Here is a 3,402-nt window from a genome sequence, read left to right as displayed (position 1 = left end):
AGACACCTTGTAGGGGTTAGGTACCGGACAGAATGGTGTTGGGGTCAGGCACCCTGTAGGAGTTGGGATCCAGACACAAGGGTGATGGGGTCAGGCACCTGGTACGAGTTGGTGCATATGTCCAGATGTGGGGAGGTTGGAGTTAGGTACCAAGTAGGAAAGATTTATGGTTATGAACCAGGAAAGGATAGGGCTTGATATAGAGAATATGACGTGGTAGAGGATTTCATCCGGTGTATTCGGGAAATGGAAGCCCAACACACGTAGCACCATACTGTATAGCCCACACTGAGCAGCCCTTGTTGCACAATCTCACAGACGGGAAGTGGATGGGGAATTGAATACACAGCTGGCTACCTCCAGCCTGGCACACAGCCTCCCCCCTCACACACTGCCACCCCGGCTGCCCCCTCACATCACAGGCCCCTCTGCCTCCACACGGTAACACGGGGCCCGAATTGTCACTGGCTCCTAACACCCCCTCCTGGAAAAGCGTCACATAAAAGCAAAGTACAAACTACTAGAACAATCCCGAGCAGGGGGAAAGAGTGAGGAATCCCCAAGACAACTGAGAGGGAATGTGAAGGAAGCCTGTAAAGCTCTGTGCTCACCTTCTAGACTCTCCTCCAAAGCTTTATAGCACAGGACACAGACCCAGAAAATGTCTGACGCTTCACAGCCACACAGTCCTGGAGAAGGGGAGGAACCCGACTGCCCCGGAAGTGATTCCTGGCAAAGGAAAACAAGAAAAGAAAGTGAAAGCTCACCCGGAAGAAGAATCAGACTGAGGCTCCTGAGCTGGAAGGACACTGCCCACACTTGTCAGGACTCACTTCCTGCATTGTAGCACTATTAGTACACTGTGGTGCTTGGGTTTTTCTTTCTGCTTTTACAGTAACATTCACATTTATAAAATCTTAGATTCAAATATTGTCTTTTTGTTATCTGTGGGACTTCTGCTACTAAAACTGCATTGGGGTTGCTGATACAGCAATGTTATAAAAGCACAGGTGCAGAGAATTACTGCAAAGTGTTGTTTTGTTGTATGTAGATGTATCTCTCCTGTATGTTTGCCATTTACTATGTCTTTTCAGGGAGATCTCCACTTTCTATGGTACAACAGGAATTTAGAAGAAATCCCTTCCAATAGAGGAAAATTGTTTTGTTTTTCTTTTTACAGTTGTCAGTGTATAAGTGAAAAGGGCATTTTAAAGATATTTCTATTTACTTGTACTGTTGAAAACTAGTAGTTATAGCATAAAAATAGTATATTAATGGAGGAGTATATTAATTTTGGCTTAGAAACCAACAGGGAAAATACACCACTTATTTTACAGAATTATTGCAGAACTGTAACTCATTAACTTAAGAGCAGCATTTAGTTGTTTTCCTCCACTTACCTGGCTGGAGTAAATACCTGGCTGTCCACTTCTTCAGGTAATGCCCCACGGATTACTAGTTATGGATTATAATTAATTAATAATTAAAAATAATTAATTATTACGGATTATTAGTTATGGTCACTAATACGTCTCCTGCTGGGGAGCCCCACTGCCTCTCAGGGTCTACTATGAGGTTAGCAGGGTAGATCATATATCTTTTTATAATGATTACTGGGACTCCTTTCTCCATGGACTCCCCAACGACCAGTACCCTGCTTCCAGTAACACCAACTCATGTTGTATAATGTGTTGACTTGTGTGACTATAATATGGCTAATGTGTAACTATGGAGCTGTCAAAAAAGGGATGCCCACTACTGAAACAGCACTCTGTTCCTCAGCTGCATCCCGACTTTGAAAAACCTCATCCCGAAGGTGGGGAGCTCATATACAGGGTTGGTTTAGATTCTCTGCCTTGGTTGTCAGTCAATGGTACAGCATCCTTCAGCTTCACTGGTGAGCTATGCATCTGCTGATAAGAAAAACTTAGTTTAGCTTTACCCCTTTTGTCTTTCAGGGACGGTCAAGGCACCAGTCTAATTTCTGGGATACAACACCAGCCTTTAGGTTGGTCTTGTGGCGTGATGCATTTTTTTTTTATATACATCATAAGGGGCCTTGTGCTTATTTGTGCTATCTCGTTGCTCAGCATGTCTCAATGTGACTATAACCCTAATAAAGAACGGCCAAGCCACAGAGGGTAGGTAGCCAACCATACCATGTGTTCACGGGGCTGACATATTTTCTGACAGCTTCAGCCCTATCGGATCAAAAATGAACCATTTTTTCCATAGACAGAAGTGAAGTCAAGAAATCATTCTCTTCTAGCCTTAGGGTCCCCCTCTAGGAGTATAGACCACTAAACTTACTTGCTCCAGACCGCGCATGCACGGCGACCTGGGTGTCACTCAAAGGGGAAGAAAGCTATCCTTTAGTGATGCCATGATGCCAGAAACCACCCACCCTCCCATTGCAGGTCCAAGCTGTGCGATGGGAAAGTGGTCAAGTTGTGTCCAGAGACAACCCGCTCACTTCCCTGAGCCTGGGATCTGTACGGGAGATTAGGTCCGCGGCTCTGGCTGCTGCATCCCCCCAGGGTTTTTCTGAGCCCGCTTGGGGGCGCACCGGTCAGAGCCGTGGACCACCAAAATTTTCTTGCAGACCACTGGTTGGCGACCGTTGGTATAGTGTAGTTCACTAAGTCATTGAAACAGTAAGTGTTCCAGGAGACACTTAAAGATAATGCTACGGGTAATGCCTTACGTATCACTTGCAAGAATCACTTGCAGCATGAATTGGGTACAGGCCAATCATGCGCATCTTTCAGTTTTTTTTTATATCCCAGGTTGATCAGTCAAGAGGACTACCTATTGAGGGCTACTAAGAAAAAACAAGTGATCTATAAATCTGGAAGCTTTTTAGACAGCAGCCCAGTGGTTCTTATCTTCAGCAATTAAATCTGTTGTGTCCTGGCCCAAGCGTCAGTGGTACCCACTTCTAAAACAGCTGAGTGTTTGAGATCACCTACCGTGTTTCCCCGATGATAGGGCATCCCCATCAAATAAGCCACCCCCTGATTTTTGCTCAAACAATTAAAATAAAACACCCCCCGCAAATAAGACATCCTCCGATACCTGATACTGTGTGCCTCTGTGTGACTCCTCGATGCTGGCTGAGTGAAACTGAAAGTAACTTCAAAGCCAGAAAGGACAAGCAAGCTGCTGATCCCTGCCCTAACAGAGTCTGTTACCCGGCCATAGAAGCCAAAAAAAAGTGAGTAAGTGATCAGAAGGGGACAATCAATGGCACATATGGTAGTGATCACAAAGGGGACAATCAATGGCACATGAGTGATCAGAAGGGGACAATCAATGGCACATGAGTGATCATGAGTGATTTTCAACAATAAATGTGTACTGTAGTCTTCTTCATGGAAAAATAAGACATCCCCCTGAAAATAA

General features: G+C 44.9%; 1 protein-coding gene across 4 annotated transcripts in view; it reads right to left on the bottom strand.

Annotated features, from left to right (window-relative positions):
• Window positions 1–722, bottom strand: part of LOC140324197 (protein TASOR 2-like) — a 29,932-nt gene extending 29,210 nt beyond the window's left edge. For all 4 annotated transcript variants that reach the window (XM_072401861.1, XM_072401862.1, XM_072401863.1 and 1 more), the window contains exon 1: window positions 612–722. The gene's annotated coding sequence lies outside the window, so the exon portion shown is untranslated. The remainder of the gene's footprint in view (window positions 1–611) is intronic.
• Window positions 723–3,402: the final 2,680 nt, after the last annotated feature.

This window comes from Pyxicephalus adspersus, chromosome 2 (assembly GCF_032062135.1).
Source record: "Pyxicephalus adspersus chromosome 2, UCB_Pads_2.0, whole genome shotgun sequence".
Classification (NCBI taxonomy): Eukaryota; Metazoa; Chordata; class Amphibia; order Anura; family Pyxicephalidae; genus Pyxicephalus; species Pyxicephalus adspersus.
Note: the sequence above shows the minus strand (reverse complement) of the source record. Positions and strands in the feature narration are given on the sequence as shown.